This window comes from Scyliorhinus canicula, chromosome 19, assembly GCF_902713615.1.
Source record: "Scyliorhinus canicula chromosome 19, sScyCan1.1, whole genome shotgun sequence".
NCBI lineage: Eukaryota > Metazoa > Chordata > Chondrichthyes > Carcharhiniformes > Scyliorhinidae > Scyliorhinus > Scyliorhinus canicula.
The window spans coordinates 56,260,402-56,280,589 of NC_052164.1; the positions used below are offsets into that span (position 1 = coordinate 56,260,402).

The window sequence follows — 20,188 nt, forward strand, 5'->3', positions numbered from 1 at the left end:
GTTCTCTCGGGCCATCTGAGACCACTGGTGGTCAAGGTAAGGGCAGGGATGCTCCATGACCCCCCCCCCCCCCAACCCCCGGATGCAGGCACCTTGTTACAGCCCAGATGGCACCTTAGCACTACACTCTGACACTGCCAATGTGTCTGGATGGAACAGCCAAGCTGGCAGGAGCACTGCCTGGGTGCCAGGGTGGCAGCGCAAGGGTCAGGGACAGAGGGGGCCATGCCTATGAAATGAGGGTTGGGTTTGAGGATGGGGTGTGCAGGGCAGGTAAGTAAAATCTGGGAATTTGGGGGTGTGATGGGTGGGGGTCCTGGAAGGGAGGGATGCTGTAAGGGGGCTTGGGAGCCCTGAAGAGGGGGGAACCCAGGGACCCCATAGCGGAGTGCCCTCACTTGTTGGGGGGTGACATTGCCCATGGACGGGAGGTGAGGGGGACCCACAAGCTCACTTCGAGATCAGGGCACCCTTTCAAAATGGCAGTCCAATCTCTGATTTCAGCTCCCCAGTGTGAAAGAAAATTCTAAGGGCATGATCCTCCTGCCACTCTGCTCCGGAAGAGCAGCTCGCCATGGTTCAGCATGGCCGTTGAAAGACAGGAGACCACACTCGTGGGACCTACCTGGCTCGAGGCCATTAGTAGGAGCTATGGAACCACCATGTGCGGGATTTTCCGTGGCTGACGCCATAGGTTCCCAGGCCAAAATCGCATCAGATGCCGATTTGACGCCAAATCGCAATTCTCCGTCACCTCGACAGCGGCATCAATATGGTCTGGAATCCACGTATAGTAAACGCTATTTGCATGTAATTCGTGGGTCCGAACCGGTATTCTCCGGGATTCTCTGCGTCCGATGGGCCGAGTTTCCGATGACGCGGTCCACTTGCTCTTTCAAAAATCGTGAAACTGGCACCTTGGCTGATGAGGGAGAGAGAGGATGTAGGACACAGAGAGCTGTGACTATGTGCTGCCGGCTGCTCAATGGCCGGGCTATCTGGAGTGGGGGTGGCCCTGCCTGAGCCGGGGGAGGGACAGGTGATGGATGAAGGGGCCGTGTGACCGGGGTAACCTCCCACGGGACTGGGTCATTGCCGCGACCTACGAGGCAGCCAGCTTGTTGTGCACCCACTGACAACCCACCTTGGCCCATGGTTCTGCAGAGTAACACCTGCCATATTCGTACCCTCCCACCTGACCCTACACCCATACCCCTCCCCCACCCGGCCACACCTGTAACTTCATTTGAAGCCTACTTGTGACAATAAGCGATTTTCATTTCATTTTCAAGCTTCGTCCTGGGGAGCCTTCCAAGACCAACAATGGGGTTTCTTCAGCAGAATGGGGCCAATACCATTGAAAGGTTTGGTAAAAAATGTCCATAGTAGTTTACCGTCCCCCAAAATGAATTTAGTTTGAGTTTGTGGGGCAGGCACCTAATTTATTGCCTTGATTGTCTTCTAGAGGGTGTGATCCTTGTATGTCTACACAGTTCCCCAGGCAGGTCACCTTAGTGGTTTGAAAGATGCACTTCTCTTTCTTGAGGCGAAACTCCGGTCTCCTGAAACCTCTTTAACTCCTCCTCTAATTTTGCGAGATGCCCGGCCTCTGTCGATCCAGTTATAAGAACATCATCAAGAAACACTACAACCCGTGGTAGCTCCTGCAGCAGACTCTCCATTGTGTCTATTTCAATGCCAGGAGTATACGAAATAAGGTAGGGGAACTGGCAGCATGGGTTGGTACCTGGGACTTCGATGTTGTGGCCATTTCAGAGACATGGATAGAGCAGGGACAGGAATGGTTGTTGCAGGATCCGGGGTTTAGGTGCTTTAGTAAGGTCAGAGAAGGGGGCAAAAGAGGGGGAGGTGTGGCACTGCTAGTCAAGGACAGTATTACGGTGGCAGAAAGGATGCAAGATGGGGACTCTTCTTCCGAGGTAGTATGGGCTGAGGTTAGAAACAGGAAAGGAGAGGTCACACTGCTGGGAGTTTTCTATAGGCCACCTAATAGTTCTAGAGATGTAGAGGAAAGGATGGCGAAGATGATTCTGGAAAAGAGCGAAAGTAACAGGGTAGTTGTTATGGGAGACTTTAACTTTCCTAATATTGACTGGAAAAGATATAGTTCGAGTACATTGGATGGGTCGTTCTTTGTACAATGTGTGCAGGAGGGTTTTCTGACACAATATGTTGACAGGCCAACAAGAGGTGAGGCCACTTTGGATTTGGTTTTGGGTAATGAACCAGGCCAGGTGTTAGATCTGGAGGTAGGTGAACACTTTGGAGACAGTGACCACAATTCGGTGACCTTTACGTTAGTGATGGAAAGGGATAAGTATACCCCGCAGGGCAAGAGTTATAGCTGGGGGAAGGGCAATTATGATGCCATTAGACATGACTTAGGATGTGTTGGTTGGAGAAGTAGGCTGCAAGGGTTGGGCACACTGGATATGTGGAGCTTGTTCAAGGAACAGCTATTGCATGTTCTTGATAAGTACGTACCAGTCAGGCAGGGAGGAAGGGGTCGAGCGAGGGAACCGTGGTTTACCAAAGAAGTGGAATCTCTCGTTAAGAGGAAGAAGGAGGCCTATGTGAAGATGAGGCGTGAAGTTTCAGTTGGGGCGCTTGATAGTTACAAGGAAGCGAGGAAGGATCTAAAGAGAGAGCTGAGACGAGCAAGGAGGGGACATGAGAAGTCTTTGGCAGGTAGGATCAAGGAAAACCCAAAAGCTTTCTATAGGTATGTCAGGAATAAAAGAATGACTAGGGTAAGAGTAGGGCCAGTCAAGGACAGCGGTGGGAAGTTGTGTGTGGAGGCTGAGGAGATAAGCGAGATACTAAATGAATACTTTTCGTCAGTATTCACTCAAGAAAAAGATAATATTGTGGAGGAGAATGCTGAGACCCAGGCTATTAGAATAGATGGCAATGAGGTGCGTAGGGAAGAAGTGTTGGCAATTCTGGACAAGGTGAAAATAGATAAGTCCCCGGGGCCGGATGGGATTTATCCTAGGATTCTCTGGGAAGCCAGGGAAGAGATTGCTGAGCCTTTGGCTTTGATTTTTAGGTCATCATTGGCTACAGGAATAGTGCCAGAGGACTGGAGGATAGCAAATGTGGTCCCTTTGTTCAAGAAGGGGAGTAGAGATAACCCCGGTAACTATAGGCCGGTGAGCCTAACGTCTGTGGTGGGTAAAGTCTTGGAGAGGATTATAAAAGATACGATTTATAATCATCTAGATAGGAATAATATGATTAGGGATAGTCAGCATGGTTTTGTGAAGGGTAGGTCATGCCTCACAAACCTTATCGAGTTCTTTGAGAAGGTGACTGAACAGGTAGACGAGGGTAGAGCAGTTGATGTGGTGTATATGGATTTCAGTAAAGCGTTTGATAATGTTCCCCACGGTCGGCTATTGCAGAAAATACGGAGGCTGGGGATTGAGGGTGATTTAGAGATGTGGATCAGAAATTGGCTAGTTGAAAGAAGACAGAGAGTGGTAGTTGATGGGAAATGTTCAGAATGGAGTTCAGTTACGAGTGGCGTACCACAAGGATCTGTTCTGGGGCCGTTGCTGTTTGTCATTTTTATAAATGACCTAGAGGAGGGCGCAGAAGGATGGGTGAGTAAATCTGCAGACGACACTAAAGTCGGTGGAGTTGTAGACAGTGCGGAAGGATGTTGCAGGTTACAGAGGGACATAGATAAGCTGCAGAGCTGGGCTGAGAGGTGGCAAATGGAGTTTAATGTGGAGAAGTGTGAGGTGATTCACTTTGGAAAGAATAACAGGAATGCGGAATATTTGGCTAATGGTAAAATTCTTGGTAGTGTGGATGAGCAGAGGGATCTCGGTGTCCATGTACATAGATCCCTGAAAGTTGCCACCCAGGTTGATAGGGTTGTGAAGAAGGCCTATGGTGTGTTGGCCTTTATTGGTAGAGGGATTGAGTTCCGGAGCCATGAGGTCATGTTGCAGTTGTACCAAACTCTGGTACGGCCGCATTTGGAGTATTGCGTACAGTTCTGGTCGCCTCATTATAGGAAGGACGTGGAAGCTTTGGAACGGGTGCAGAGGAGATTTACCAGGATGTTGCCTGGTATGGAGGGAAAATCTTATGAGGAAAGGCTGATGGACTTGAGGTTGTTTTCGTTAGAGAGAAGAAGGTTGAGAGGTGACTTAATAGAGGCATACAAAATGATCAGAGGGTTAGATAGGGTGGACAGCGAGAGCCTTCTCCCGCGGATGGAGGTGGCTAGCACGAGGGGACATAGCCTTAAATTGAGGGGTAGTAGATATAGGACAGAGGTCAGAGGTGGGTTTTTTACGCAAAGAGTGGTGAGGCCGTGGAATGCCCTACCTGCAGCAGTAGTGAACTCGCCAACATTGAGGGCATTTAAAAGTTTATTGGATAATCATATGGATGATAAGGGCATAGTGTAGGTTAGATGGCCTTTAGTTTTTTTTTTCCATGTCGGTGCAACATCGAGGGCCGAAGGGCCTGTACTGCGCTGTATCGTTCTATGTTCTATGTTCTATTGTTCTTTGAAATATTGCACATGCTGAAGACACACCAAAAGACAGGCGTGTGTACTGGAACAGGCCTTTGTGTGTGTTCATTGTGACAGGTCCCTGGGAAGTGTCATCTAATTTGAGTTGCTGTACATGTGACTCATACCCAGCTTTGTGTAAGATTGACCTCCTGCGGCATTTCAATTCTCAGGATTGGATATATCCAGCTTGGCAGCCGGGTTAACCGTTAACTTACAATCACCGTAAATATTGTTGCGCGTTTTACTGGAGTGTTACGCGTTTTATTGGAGTGTATTAACACGCCTCCGTTTAAAGGCCGTGTGCTTAACACTACTACGGCTCTGTGTATGTAATTCTGCTCAGGAGTCGCCAGGTGCCGTATTTAGACACCTCACAAGTATATCAAGGTCAGGTTCAAAGTAATAAATCTGTACACCGATTAGTAAGTTCAAACGATTGTGTTTGTTATAACAAATATAATAAATACACATACATACGCTAAAGAGACTAAGTTACTTCTAAACTAAACGACTAAAATACTTATCTAGACAGGAACAGGCAAGGTCAGGGAGCGAGGCCTTCGTCCCGTTCTTGGTCTGCAACTCTCAGGTTCTTAAAATCGTCAGGGTCTAGCAAAGTCTGGATCACGTAGCGATCGTTGTGGTGACACTTACAGTTCGATGGCTGGTGCTCAATGGCTGGTGATGGAACTGGAGTCAGGATGCGATGTATCAGCAAAGCGGAGCCGGAGCAAAACAGGAACCAACAGCAAGCCGGAGCAACAACAGACCGAACCATGTGTCTACTTTTATAGGTCCCCCAAAGTCCGTGCCTCTTCGGGGCGGGCCTTTACCTGCCATGTATCGATTGGGCCTTCTCCCAATCGATATTTTCCAAACCCCCCAATCTGAGGGTCGCTTCTCGATGGGTGGGGCGGTCTTTATGGTTCTTTGTGATGGATACTATGGTGCCGTTCCGTCTGGGCGTCTACTCAAAAGTATCCATTCATACCTAAATGTTTCTATTGTGCGGGCCTGGATCTGGATCACCCCATTACTATGTAAATCGTTGTTGCCATTTACACCTTTGGCTGAGATTCTGCACCTGGCCACAAACTGGTTTCTGTACGTGCAGAATGCTAATTATCCTTCTGCAAACTGCTTGTCCTTGCTAAGACTGTTTTCTCCCTGCAGCCTTAGCAGTTCTCCATTTTGTAGCCCAGTGTCCATCTTAGGTGGCTACAATATGAATGGTCTTGTCCGGTTTCAATACAGGAACTAAAGGTGCTGCCCATTCCGAGGAGTGAACTGGCTCGATGATACCTAGTTTTTCTAAATCATTATCCACTTTCTCTCACAAGATACATCAGTCCTGCTCTAAAGAATCAGGGAGTCGACTCTGGGTCAGCATAAATCTTAGCTACCAAGCGTTTGATTTTGCTTATTCCTAACAGAAGCAACTGTTGTATTTTCTTTACAATTCTGCCAGTCCCCCTGCTGCACTTAAAAGATCTCAGACCAATAAAACTTGACTTGTTTAAGCCAATCAGAGTCTAGAAGGTTTGGTCCTTCACCCGTCACTATTATTAACCAGAGCTGGGCTGATTGCTGCCAATAACTCCCAGATACTCACGGTAGCATGGTGGTTAGCATCAATGCTTTACAGCTCCAGGGTCCCAGGTTCGATTCCCGGCTGGGTCACTGTCTGTGTGGAGTCTGCACGTCCTCCCCGTGTGTGCGTGGGTTTCCTCTGGGTGCTCCGGTTTCCTCCCACAGTCCAAAGATGTGCGGGTTAGGTGGATTGGCCATGCTAAATTGCCCATAGTGTAAGGTTAATGGGGGATTGTTGGGTTACGGGTATACGGGTTACGTGGATTTAAGTGGGGTGATCATTGCTCGGCACAACATCGAGGGCCGAAGGGCCTGTTCTGTGCTGTACTGTTCTATGTTCTATGTTCTATACTATTGTGGTGCCTTCTATTTGTAATGCTTTTCCTGTGTATGTTTTCAACTTGGCAGAAGTTCTCTCTGCTTTCAATGGTTGGGCACCCTCTCTCGGGTACTGGAATGTGTGCTCACCTATCAGAGTGGCTGATGCACCTGTATCCACTTCCGTACTTAGAGACATCCCGTTTACACAATGTTACAGTAATGAGGTCTGACTTACCCGTTTTTAGATTAAACAGGAAGTGAATATGAGAATTAATGGTGTCAGGCTTTTTGTGTACTTGTAATATCCTGGCTGATTGGTTACTCAGCAGCCTTGACTTAGCTCTGCATTGTTTCATCAGATGTCCTCTTTTGTGGCAATAATAACATGCAGACTTCTGAAACCAACATGATTCAGGAACGTGGTTACACCCACATTGGTAACATTAGACTGTAAGGATCATTGTTTGATTGCCTCCATTGATGCACGATCAATTGCACAAAAGAGTCAGATTGGTACAACTGTGGCTTTATTGCAGTCAGATGTGTGGCCTCCTACTGCAGCTGGCAAAATGGCTGATCAGAAGGAGGACACGCATATTTATACAGCTCCTTATGGGAGGAGCTAGCCGGCAGGGGCTACCGGCGAACCTGTAATACAGGCCCTACCTTACATCCCCTAATACAGGTGTACAGTGGTTCACCACATTCACCCCCTGTTAAAAATGAGTCCGGCGGGGGTGGCGTGGAACTATATACAGTTTTGCAAATAATTTACAGTGGGGAGCGGAAAGAAAATGTCCATTTTGATAGTCCGGTGCCCGTCAGAGGTTAAGTCGATCTGGTGCTTGGACGGTTTGCTGGGAGCGACGTAACAGCGGCGGCGATGTTGGTGCTGGCGGTGCTGCCGTCGCCGACATCAGTTCTGGTGGTGTTGGTGCTGGCCAGTAGTTGGATGACCCCGGGAGCATGCCGAAGTCTTCCTTGTCCTCTTGCGTGGGCAGGGAAAAGAGGGATGGATCTGGTGGGGTTAATGTTGGGGGCGCCGGGGGAGGGGAGGGTGGCGCGTGGGTGGGGGAGTGTGGAACCTGAGGGAGCTAGGTCCCTGAGGGAGACAGTATCTTGGCGGCCATCAGGGAACTCCACCTAGGCATACTGGGGGTTGGTGTGGAGCAAGTGTACCCTGTCCACAAAGGGCACCTTGTGGAGCCAGACATGCCTACGGAGAAGGACCGGTCCTGGAGCTGCAAGCCAAGTCGGGAGCGACACCCCGGATGTGGACTTCCGAGGGAAGGTAAAAACACGTTCACGAGGTGTGCTATTGGTGGCGGTGCACAGTAGTGACCGGATGGAGTGTAGTGCATCAGGGAGGACCTCCTGCCAGCGAGAGGCCGGGAGGTTCCTGGACCGTAGGGCCAGCTGGACAGCCCTCCATACCATCCCGTTCTCCTTCTCTGCCTGCCCGTTTCCCCGGGGGTTGTAGCTGGTCATCCTGCTGGAGGCGATACCCCTGCTGAGCAGGAACTGACGCAGCTCATCGCTCATGAATGAGGATCCCCTGTCACTGTGGATGTAGGCGGGGAAACCGAACAGAGCGAAGATTGTGTTGAGGGGTTTGACAACGGTGGCAGATGTCATATCGGGACATGGGATGGTGAAGGGGAATCTGGAGTACTCGTTGACCACACTGAGGACATACGTGTTGTGGTCGGTGGAGGGAAGGGGCCCTTTGAAATCCACGCTGAGGCGTTCAAAGGGGCGGGAGGCTTTCTCCAGACGTGCGCAGTCTGGCCGGTAGAAGTGCGGCTTGCACTCTGCACAAACCTAGCAGTCCCTGGCGACTGTCCGTACGTCCTCGATGGAGTAGGGCAGTTTCCGAGCTTTGACGAGGTGGTACAGTCGTGAGACCCCTGGGTGACAAAGGCTGTCATGCAGGGCCCACTAATCCAATCCACGGTTTTCCCCCTGTCAGCAGAGGCCCGCACAAGTGGACCGACTCCGGACCCTCCACGACAACCTCTGCCACCTGGTGGTCACTCAGTTCTCCATTTTATCAAAACCCGCAACCTGCCCTGCTTCATCGAGGAGGTCAGGACCATCACCAGGAAGTGCCAAATCTGCACGGAGTGCAAGCCGTACTTCTACCGGCCAGAGAAAACGCACCTGGTGAAGGCTTCCCGCCCCTTTGAACGCCTCAGCATGGACTTCAAAGGACCCCTTCCTTCCACCAACCGCAACAAGTACTTCCTGAACGTGATTGACAAGTACTCCCGTTTCCCGTTCGCCATCCCCTGTCCCAACATGATCGCTGCCACTATCATTAAAGCCCTCCACAGCATCTTTACCCTGTTTGGTATCCCCGCCTACGTCCACAGCGATAGGTGTCCTCCTTCATGAGCGACGAACTGCGTCACTTCCTGCTCAGCAAGGGCATTGCCTCAAGCTGGACGACCAGTTATAACCCCCGGGGAACCGGGCAGGTAGAGAGGGAGAACGGAACGGTCTGGAAGACCGTCCTACTGGCCCTACGGTCCAGGAATCTCCCAATCTCCCGCTGGAAGGAGGTCCTCCCCGATGCACTCCACTCCATTCGATCATTACTGTGTACTTCAACCAACGAAACACCTCATGAACGTCTCCTTGTCTTCCCTCGGAAGTCCTTCTCCGGGACCTCGCTCCCAACCTGGCTGGCAGCTCCTGGACCCATTCTGCTCCGCAAACACGTGCGGGCGCACAAGTCGGACCCGCTGGTCGAGAGGGTCCACCTCCTTCATGCTAACCCTCAATACGCCAATGTGTAGGAGGACATACAGGCGTATCCCTATACGGCTGGTGTTACTCTGCAGAACCAGGGGCTAAGGTGGGTGTCAGTGGCAAGATGACTGTGGCATTGATCTGTGGGGGGTCACCCCAGCCACATGTACCCCCCCCCACCCCAACCGGCACTGGCCGCCCTCCATCACCCCAGCCAGCCGGGCCAGTGTCAGGACTGGCAGCCAACTGGCACAGCTCTCTGTGTCCTACCTCTCTCTCTCTCTCTCTCTCTCTCCCTCATCAGCCACGCCGCCGGTTTCACGAGTTTTAAAACACAAGTGAACCTCGCCGTCGGGAATTTGCCCCAGTGGCGGAGGAGAATCACGGAGGCCCCAAAGAATAACGGGTCAGGCCCGCCAATGATATGCCAATGGCGTTTACTGTACATGCATTCTGGAACACATTGACACCGCTTTCAAGGCAATGGAGTGACACCGGGGACGGCCACGATTTTGGCGTTGGAACCGATTTATCACCACCAGTTTCCCAATTCCGGTGGCGGCCGTCCGAGAATCCTGCCCCATTCCTCTGGAGCAACATGCCTATTCTGTAAGCTGTTTCAATGTAGTACTAATAAAAAAATGTCAAGCAAGTATCAGAGTGACGACAGTCTGTTTATTAACCAAGGAACACAGATAAGGACTATCTCAGAACAGGAAGAATGAGGAGGGACAAGATAAAACAAAGCGTACAATTATTTTTTTTATTTTTTTTTATAAATCTAGATGACCCAATTATTTTTTCCAATTAAGGGGCAATTTAGCATGGCCAATCCACCTACTCTGCACATTTTTGGGTTGTGGGGGCGAAACCCACGCAGACACGGGGAGAATGTGCAAACTCCACACGGACAGTGACCCAGAGCCGGGATCGAACCTGGGACCTCAGCGCCGTGAGGCGGTTGTGCTAACCACTAGGCCACCGTGCTGCCCCAAGTGTACAATTATAAAGGGTGACCAGGGACATAGGGATCCCATTGAAAATGTACATAAATCATTGTAGGTGGCAGGACAGTTTGAGAGTGTGGCAGTAAGGCACACAGTGTTCCAGGTTTATCAATAAAGCCATACAGCGTGAACAGCGGAGGTCAGTTTCGTTCAGTTGGTCAGACGGCTCGTTCCTGTACCGGTTGAAGTTATTCATTCAGGCCTTTCCTTCTCATTCTTGCCCCTCACCTGAGAAATGGTAGTCCTCAGATTAAATCACCACCAGTCAGCACTCCTTCCGAAGGGAAAAACAACAAATGGCCATCTGGGACTATGGTGACTTTACTTACAGTGTGAAAGCAGGGAAGCTCTAAAACTGCATTGAACACTGGTTCGGCCTTGATGCACGATCAATCACTACTGAAGCGAGATTGTATTCCAATTGAAGGCTTTAATGAACAAGTAATTACCCCAGCAGCTCTGGTACAGAATGACTGCTGCGGGTGAAACACAGACTCTTATGCTCCGCCTCACGGAGGAATGGCGGATTTCTGAGGCGTGGAGGGTGCGTGAAAAGAAGGCCATGGGTCTGTCCGCCTGATTGAGGGTGGCAACCAGAGCTACGCCTGATGCGTCGCTCTCGACCTGGAAGGGGAGGGACTCATCGATTGCGTGCATCGTTGCCCTGGTGATGTCGGCTTTGATGCGACTGAAAGCCTGGTGGGCCTCTGTCATTAGGGGAAAAACCGTGGACTGGATTAATGGGCGGGCCTTGTCCGCATAATTGGGGACCCACTGGGCGTAATAAGAAAAGAAGCCCAGGTAACGTTTCAGGACCTTGGGGCAGTGGGGGAGGGGAATGTCCATGAGGGAGCGCATGCGTTCAGGATCTGGGCCTATGACTCCATCATACACTACATAGCCGAGGATGGCTAGGCGATCGGTGCTAAACACGGTCCTTGTTATAGGTTAAGTTAAGGGTTTTTGCGGTATGGAGGAATTTGCGGAGGTTGGTGTCGTGGTCCTGCTGGTCGTGGCCGCAGATGGTGACATTGTCGAGGTACGGGAACGCGGCCCGCAGACCGTACCGGTCAGCCATTCGGTCCATCTCCCGTTGGAAGACCGAGGCCCCATTTGTGACAACAAAGAGAACCCTTAGAAAGTGGCAGAGCCGCCCATCTGCTTCGAATGCAGTGTACTTGCGGTCGTCCGGGTGAATGGGGAGCTGGTGGTAGGCTGATTTAAGGTCTACTGTGGAGAAAACTTTGTACTGCATTATCTGGTTGACCATTTCAGATATGTGAGGGAAAGGGTTCGCGTCGAGCTGCGTATACCTGTTGATGGTCTGACTGTAGTCTATGACCATTCTATGTTTCTCCCCGGTCTTTACAACCACCACATGAGCTCTCCAGGGGCTGTTGCTGGCCTTGATAATGCCTTCCTTTAATAACCGTTGAACATCCGTACTAATGAAGGTCCGGTCCTGGGCACTGTACCATCTGCTCCTGATGGGTTTGCAATCGGGGGTAAGGTTTGCAAACAGGGAAGGCGGGTCGACCTTGAAGTTCGCGAAGCCACAGACAGTGAGGGGGGTATGGGACCGCCGAATTTGAATGTTAAACTTTGCAGGTTACATTGGAAGTCTAGTTCCAGGAGTGTGGCAGCGCAGAGATGGGGGAGGACGTAGAGTTGGAAGTTACTGAACTCCATGCCCTGGACCGTGAGGTTGGCTATGCAGTACCCCCGGATCGCCACAGAGTGGGACCCAGAGGCCAGGGAGATCTTTTGTTTAATAGGGTGTACAGCGAGGGAGCAGTGTCTTGCCGTATTGGGATGGATGAAGCTCTCCGTGTTCCCAGAGCCGATCAAGCAGGATGTCTTGTGCCCGTTGATGAGCACCGATGTAGAGGTTGAAAGTGTTCGGGGCCGAGACTGGCCCAGTGTCACTGAGGCAAGTTGTGGCAGAAGCTGAGAGATCTCGTCGGGCGATACACGGCCACCCAAGTCGGAGTCCTGAGACGTCATCCAAGGTGACTGCCCCCATGAATCACACATGGCCGGCTGGGAGATCTCATCAGGCAATACATGGCCAGCCGAGTCGGGGTCCTGAGACGTCATCCAAGATGACTGTCCCCATGAATCGCACATGGCCTGTGAGGAGAGGAATGGCAGCGGACCCGGTTCGCCTGTGGAGACAGCGGCGGCCGACCGGACCTGGCATACTGCCACGAGGTGCCCCTTCTTCCCGCAGCCCTTGCAGATTGCGGATCGGGCCGGGCAGCGTTGCCGGGGGTGTTTGTTTTGCCTGCAATAATAGCATTGTCCCCGCCCCCCCCCCCCCCCCCTCCGGGGTTTCCTGGCTGCCGCACTGCACAAGCTTGTGGGGAATTTAGGGATGCTTTGGAATCGGCCGCGGGTGGGGTCCACCCTGACCATGCGGGTACCGCGGGGTAGGGAACATAGGCCTGGGCATTGCGGGAGGCTACATCTAGGGAGTGCGCAAGTTTCCGTGCCTCTTTAAGCCCTAGTGTGTCATTTTCCAGCAGTCGCCGGTGGATTTTAAAGGACAGCATGCCCGCGACAAAAGCATCCCGTATTAAGTGTTTGGTGTGGTCATTGGCTGAGACTTGTGGACAGTTACAGTTTCTACAGAACACTACCAATGTGCGGTAAAAATCATCCAGTGATTCCCCTGGGATCTGCCGTCTGGTTGCTAAAAGTGTATACCTGATTCACAGTGCGGACGTAGTGCTCTTTTAACAAAGTCATCGCGTCCTCGAAACTGTCCGTGTCTTCGATAAGCTGGGCTTATTTCTAGGTTCACCCTTGAGTGGAGAACTTGCATTTTTTGTTCCTCCGTGGGGGTAGTCGTCCTGATGTACCCGTTGAAACATGCCAGCCAATGTTTAAAAGTTGCTGCTGCATTTGCCACGTGGGGGTTGACTTGTAGACACTCTGGCTTGATGCGGAGAGCAGCCATTCTTCAATTTTGTTCATAAAATTGATGCACGATCAATCACTACTGAAGCGAGATTGTAGTCCAATTGAAGGCTTTAATGAACAAGTAGTTGCAGCTCCGGTACAGAATGACTGCTGTGGGTGAAGCACAGACTTTTATGCTCTGCCTGCTGGACGGAACCAGCAGGCAGGTTCTACCACTGCAGTATAAAGTACATATACTGCAGTATAAGGTACATCCCACCTAGATACCGCAATACCCCTAATATAGCCTACCACAGGCTTTAACTGCAATCTTCTGCTGGATTCTCCATATCTGAGGCTAAGTGTTGACGCCAGCGGAGGATGTGTGGTGTTTTACAACAAAAAAATCAGCGCAATACCTGCACCGATTCAGCTGCATTAAATGGGCTAGCACTGTCGCCACGTGGAACACAATCAATTCCAGGAAAAACAGTGCTGGTTTCGTCCGGTCAGTGATTGGCACTCATGAGGCTCACACGCCGCAGCCGCACTTAAACGGTCCTTCCCCACACACACTGTCACGGCCAACAAGATGGCTGGAAGGAGGGCAGTGCCACAGTTCAGCGATGCTGAGCTGGAGACCCTCCTGGACGCTGTGGAGGAGAGGTGGGTGATTCTATACCTGGGCGCAGGAGGAAGACTGCCAGGCGCCGCAATTCTCCGTGACTGGGTGCAGGTGGCAGAGGCGGTCAGCACCGTGGGCAACATAGCCCGGATTGGCATGCAGTGCAGCAAGAAACTCCACGACCCCTCAGGGCGGACAGGGTGCGTTCGCTGCTCCATGCCCCTGGCACTAACTTCGCCCCTCAACACACCCGTAACCCCCTCTAGGAGACAGCCCAACCCCCATACTGCCCCACATGCCAACACCCATGCCAGCCGCCATGGCTGAGTGCCCTGGCCACGAAGGGCACCATTGACCCAACCCCTGGGCTGCATGCATCGAACCATTTAATTGTGTTGTCTGTGTTTTCCCCTCCCACCCCAGGAGAAGGCCGCACACAACCGCCGGGAGTGGGAGACGACCGGAGGGGACCACCAGAACTGCGATCCCTTACCGTGCCCAAAGTGCGGTCATGGTGAGCAAGTGAGACCCCACTGAGTTGTGGTCGCACATGACACGTGTGTTGAGATGCCACCCCCACACCCCCCACGCCCCACGCCCCTCTATCCCCACACCCCTACACCCAACTCACCCCCACATCCCCACATCTCCCTCACCCCCTCACTCCACCATCACTTCCACACCCCCCACTCCGCCTCAACCCCCTCACCCCCACACCACAGCGCCCCCCCCCCTACTCCCCTCCCCCCCGCAACTCCTCACTCCCCCCTCGCCAGCTGTCTAATTATACATGTCATCTTGTGTCTTCCAGGACCGACCGGAGATGGGGCTGGTCCATCTGGAGCCCCCCAGCCAGTGCCAGAGCCGGTGCTCCCCAGACGGCCGAGCACTGGTGGGGAGAGCAGCTTGAACACCAGCCCTCCGTCTGAAACTCAGGGCACCCCGGAGTTCAGGTCAGAGGAGGACACTAACTTTCCATCACTGCTGTCTCCTACACCCTCCACCATCCCAGAGACTATCACCTCGGTTGAGCAAATTAGCGAAGGGCTCCTGGGACATTATCTGCTGCGCACCACACATTGCATCTGGTATAGCAGGTGGATGTAGGAGTAGCCGAGGGGCCGGACGGTCGGAGGGCAGCCCGGCCCCAGGAACCAGCTGCCGTCCAGATGGTTCCCGGGCTTATGGAACATCCACAGTCCCAGCCACAGTGCAGGTGCAGTCAGAGAGCCAGGGACCACAAGAGAGAATGATGGCGGGCATCCAGCACCTGCAGACGCAGGTGGAGGAGTCCATCCTCGTGCAGGAGCAGGGGGTGGTGCCGGTCATGCGTATCACCCAGGCTGACAGAGCACGGGTAGCATCCGCGGTGGATGATTTAGGGGTGACCGTTTCAGCTATGGATCAGCGGGTCCAAGGCCTGGGACATTTTGTGCAGGCGGTGGCCGAGGCCCAGGACAGGGCTGCCCTCTCACAGGCAGCCATGTGCCACAGCCACCCGGACATTGCAGCGACGCTCCTCAGCATGGCCCAGTCACAGCAGGTCATGGCTGGGAATGTCGGCGGCAATGCCGAGGAGCTGGCCGGCGTTGCGCAGCCACTGGATAAGGAGGTCCAGTCCCAGGGAGGAGGCCCAGCCACTGGATGATGTGGCACAGATCCACAGAGTGGTGGCACAGTCGCAGCGTAATATGGTGCAGCGTGAGATTGTCCACACCATGTGCTCCATGGCCCCGACTGGCAGACCCTGGTCGAGACCAGAGTGGACCTGCAGGACTGGTAGTGGCAGATGGCGGGCGACATCAGGGCTCCGCTCGTGACTCCCACAGGGGAGGTGTCAGAATAGTGCAGCACCTCGGACTCCCCCATTCCTGTCCCTGATGCATCTTGTGGGCAGTGGGCAGAACAGGGCAGCATGACGCCACCCGGGGCACCCGAGCAGCGGCCGGGCCCATTCAGGCCGGGTCGTCCCAGGAGACGCACGGCAACAGGAACCTTTGTTATAGGGCAGGAATCACAGCAAGCCGCCTCCACACCTGCTGTACCGCCTGAGGAACCACCTAGACATAGCGCTAGGGCCTGTAAGGCCAGAAAGCTAGACACCAGTTCGGTTGGCATGGGTGCAGGGCAGTTTAGGAGCTAGGGCACAGACTGTATGTATTTGTTCACAAGAAACAACTGTTACCCCGTTGCAACTTGCCTCAGTGCTCTGTCCGATGGGTGTGGGGGCAGGGGACCAGTGCAGCCCCTGTGGGAGGACTGTGTTCCACACCCTCCCCACCCCCGCGCCCCAACCATCCCCAGTGTGATGGACTGGCCAGCTTGCATGCAGGGATCACCCAGGTGGAGGGTGCTGCCATGGGCATGAGTCACACATTGTCATACAATGTGCAGCACCAGAGCTCATCTTTGTCATCATCCTCCATCCCATGGATCAGACCCGCTGCTACTGCCAACCGAGGATCCCAGCTCATTGTGCCGCAGGTATGTATAAAGGTGTGTACAATCAGGCGGTTTGACAGTGTGGGAAGGGAGGGGTGTGGGGTTGGGATGTGGTGTCTGGCCAGCATCACCCCTCCACCCCATCCCTCATAGTCGGTGAACCTGGAGGCGATCAGAGCATCCCATGCACACTGGCCCTGACGATGGCGTTGTGCGGCCTCCCGTGCTTGCCCGGGTCCCATGTCCTGCTCATCCTCCTCCTCCCCTGTGTCCTCCTCGTCGGACGCATCATGCCCTTCCTCCTCATCCTCCTCCTCCAGCACACCACCCCTCTGCTGCGCGATGTTACGGAGGATGCAGCAGGCCGCTATGATGCTGGCGACCCTCCAAGCCTCGTACTGGAGAGCCCCTCCAAAACAGCCCAGCACATGAACCGCATCTTCAGGAGGACGAAGCACCGCTTGATCACACTTCCGGTCGCCGTATGGGTGGATCTCTGCCTCGGTCTGTGGCCTCCGGATAGGTATTATCAGCCACGGGCGCAGCGGGTAACTCCTGTCACCCAGGAGCTAACCCCTCAGCCAGGGCGGCGCCCCTCGAACATGCCAGGAATCACCGAGTGTGCCAAGGTGAAGGAATCATGTACACTGCCCAGGTATCGGGCACAGGTGTACGATATGCAGCTGATGGTCACAGACCAGTTGTACGTTCATTGAGTGGTACCCCTTTCAGTTTGTGTACAGTGACCTGTTATCTGCAGGTGCCCGTATGGTGACATGCGTCCCGTCGATCACCCCCGGACAAGGGGCATCCTGCCGATGGTGGAGAATCCCTCTGCCCGAGCGTCCTGGTGGGCTCGATCCACATGGAAATGGATCCGCCTGGACACATAGGGCCTCCATGAAGACATTGGTGCACCTGTTCACGTCCCCACTCGGCGACTGGATGGACCCCGTCGCACAGAGGTTCAGGGCGACCGTCACCTTGACGGTCACCAGGAGCGGCTGTCCTCCCCCATACCCCTGCGGTGCCAGGTGTGCCATCATCTGGCAGATATGTCACACTCTCTCTCTGCTCAAGCGGAGTCTCCGACGGTTTGCCCTCAAATAACATACGCTGCCGGTACACAAGGGGCCTCATGCGGCACCTCCTTGGCACCTCCTCCTCCTTGGCCTGTTGGGAGGTCAGCCCTCCAGCCTGTGTGTCTTCCACCTGCCCCTCTGCAGCCCGTTCCTCTGCAGCCTGTTCTGCTGCTGCCCGCTCCGCTGCTGCAGCTTCCCCCTCCTCTCCGAGCGGCCCCCATTCACGCAGCATACAGAGCTGCAACCATCACCTCGGCAGCCACCATTGCTGGTCGAAAGCCAAACGCCATTGTCCGCAGGGGCGAAAGGAAAACATGTTAGCATGGTGAACCATGCTGAACCAGGTTCGATGGTCTTCACGGTGGCCCCAGTGCAGGTTCTGGCCCCATATGTCCCCCCCCTCCTTGGGTGTGGCCCTGGGTGGTCCCCCGGTGGGTGGCAGCAGGCTGGGTGGGGTGTTTGGGGCTGGGGGAGGCGCGTTGTGGCGGGGGAGTGGGGTGCAGGGGTGGCTGCACCCATACAGCCGATGTCACTGTGGGTCAAGGTGGGTGGTTAGTGAGTGCGCAGCAAGCTGGTCACCTTAATGGCAGTCAGTGCCTGGGCACCGCCCCAGTCCTGTGGGGGGCACCCCGGCTGCTCAGCCTGTTCCCTCCCCTCCCCCCGGCCCTGACAGGAGGCTCCCCCACCCCAGCCAGCACGGCCGGTGTTCAGACCAGCAGCCAGCAGCCACTCCACTCAGTATCCTACCTCCCCTCTCTCTCATTCAGCAGCCATGACAACTGGTTCACGATTGTTGAGACCACAAGTGAACCGTGCTGTTGGAAACCCGGCCCATTGGAGGCGGTGAATCTTGGAGGCCCTGGAGAATAGGGAGTGAGGCCTGCTAATGGTATGCCAACGGTACTTAAATGCCGCACGACAAGCAAGCAGTTATGCCATTTTCAGGTGCCGGAGCATCCCGATTTGGCCTCAAATCGGCACCTACTGCGATTTTGGCGTCAGAGGCTATTTTACGCTTAATTGCGTGTTGCGATTTCGGCGTCGGCAGATGGAGAATCCTGCCCCATGTGTCCAATTCTGAGGACCACACTTTAGGAAGGCATTAGAAAGGGTGCGGAAACAATTCACGATAATGGTTCTATGGATAAGGAATTTCAATTACATAGAAAGATGGGATAAGTTGGAACTTGTCTTCCTGAGAAGTAAGGTTGAGAGGAGATTCAACAGGTATTTTATATCATGAGGGGTCTGGACAGAGCTGACAGGGAGCTGACAGCTGCACCTGCAGCTCGTTTTCTGTGACTCATGAACAAGGACCCCCAGATCCCTCACGGAGCATCCCAAAGCTTTTCCCCATTTAGATAATAAGTTGCCTTCCCATTTTTCCAACCAAAATGCATGACCTCACACTTATGACTATTTGTGCTGTTAATTCATCTACCTTATTGGGGCAACACGGTAGCATGGTGGTTAGCATAAATGCTTCACAGCTCCAGGGTCCCAGGTTCAATTCCCAGCTGGGTCACTGTCTGTGTGGAGTCTGCACGTCCTCCCCCTGTGTGCGTGGGTTTCCTCCGGGTGCTCCGGTTTCCTCCCACAGTCCAAAAAGATGTGCGGGTTAGGTGGATTGGCCATGCTAAATTGCCCGTAGTGTCCTAAAAAGTAAGGTTAAGGGGGGGGTTGTTGGGTTACGGGTATAGGGTGGATACGTGGGTTTGAGTAGGGTGATCATTGCTCGGCACAACATTGAGGGCCGAAGGGCCTGTTCTGTGCTGTACTGTTCTATGTTCTATTTAAAATGCTCTGTTCATTCAGATACAAGCCTTTTAGATTTGTCTTTTTAACATTTTTACACTTTGTTTTGTATTACAGTATTGTTCTTTTGGCTGTTAGACCCGTTTCCTCTGCCTTCCACTTTTAATTTCTACTTTTCTATGTTTCATTTCTATCTTTGATTTTTGTTTCCCTCTCTTGTGTCATTCCCTCTCAGGTTTCCATGCCCCTGCCACTCTATTTAAACCTCCCTCCACAGTACTTGTGAATACCCCTGTGAGGACATTGACTCTGCTGCTGTTCAGGTGCAACCTGTCCTTCTTCCAATCCTCTGGAACTGTTCCTGAATCTAAGAAATTTTGGAAAATCATTGCTAGCACATCCACTATCTCTGCAGATATCCCTTTTAGATGCCGAGGGTGGAATTAATCATATCCCAGGACTCCTTTGCATTCTGTCCCTCTTTCTGAAATATTGTGTATCCTGGAATATTTATTTCCCGACCTTGTAACTATCTCTCTGTAATCGTGATTCGATCTAAATTATGTACCTCTATTTGTGCCATTGGTTCATTTATCTTATTACAGAAATTTTATGCATTCGGTTACATAACTCTTTTTCAATTCTGTTCTCTGCAATGACCTTATTTGCTGCTATTATGTTAAATCCCCTGTCCTTTCCTGACCCACTCTGCTTGTCTTTATCAACATCACTATCCTGTCCCATTACATCAATCTCTCTCCTTTGGATTTCCAAATCTCCCTTTACCAAAGCTTTGTCTGCTGAACCCAGCCCTCAACTCCCCCACCTCACTCTGTTCATTTAAGGTTCTGTCCACGGCCCGTTATATTATTGGCCGGGACACTGGTCCGAGACTGGTTCAAGTGTAGCCCATCCCAGTGGAATAGCTGACTCTTCCCCGAATACTGGTGCCAATGCCCCATAAATTGTAAACCCCTTCTTCCCACTCCATTCTTTGAGCCATGCATTTGGCCCTCTGTTAATTGGTGAGCTTTCCGAGCTTGACGACAAAGGAAGGAGACACACCAGCTACTCCATGTTGAGAAAAGACAGAGAACGGAGCTTCCCTTTAGTTAAGTTCCTGACTTTGCACTTGCATTCCGACATCATCTCCTTTGTG

General features: G+C 52.8%; 1 protein-coding gene across 1 annotated transcript in view; it reads left to right on the forward strand.

The window, feature by feature from the left end:
- LOC119954304 (poly(U)-specific endoribonuclease-like) overlaps window positions 1-20,188 on the forward strand; it is a 114,588-nt gene that overhangs the window by 29,587 nt on the left and 64,813 nt on the right. The gene's annotated exons all lie outside the window — the stretch shown is intronic.